The sequence below is a fragment of the Myotis lucifugus genome, unplaced genomic scaffold (genome assembly GCF_000147115.1).
Source record: "Myotis lucifugus unplaced genomic scaffold, Myoluc2.0 scaffold_77, whole genome shotgun sequence".
NCBI lineage: Eukaryota > Metazoa > Chordata > Mammalia > Chiroptera > Vespertilionidae > Myotis > Myotis lucifugus.
Window position 1 is genome coordinate 3,097,112 of NW_005871125.1, and position 594 is coordinate 3,097,705.

The window sequence follows — 594 nt, forward strand, 5'->3', positions numbered from 1 at the left end:
GGTGGGACCACAACATTAGTAACATAGAAACAGAATTTCCGGAGGATGAGGACCAGAAATCAGGATTTTTAAAAGGTTCCCAGGTGATACTAATGTGAGCCAAGGTTGAGAACCACTGCCTTAGAGGACATTTTCATGTCCTTGCAACCCCAAACTTTTAAACTGATAAGAACAGATACTACACTTGATCTTAGCCAAAAGGCCGAGAAGCGATGCAACCCAAAACTTTTAGTGTAAATGCTGGGACTTTCAATGTGCCTACCCTTGTCTTCTGTAACTCAGGAAACTTCCAGTGTTATTCGATAATCACTGATATCTAATTTATCTCTTCCTTTTCAAAAACATTATTTGCATATTGAATCTCCAGGCTATATCTGAAAAAAATGGTATAATTTGTTTTATTTATTTTTTTTTTTGGGGGGGGGGACATGTTCTCTGAGTTCTGAGAAAGCTTTTCCAGTTTATCCTCCATATTACTGGGTCTAGTTTTTACATTGACCATTCTACTTTTTATTGGCCCACTGATTTTGTATTTCTTCAGTTAAATCATCACTTAAAAAATAAATTTATACAATTTGTATATGAATGTAGCAG

The 594-nt window shown here is 35.7% G+C and overlaps 1 pseudogene; it reads right to left on the bottom strand.

The window, feature by feature from the left end:
• LOC111826431 lies at positions 1 to 214 on the bottom strand (annotated as a pseudogene).
• Between the last annotated feature and the right edge of the window lie 380 nt (positions 215 to 594).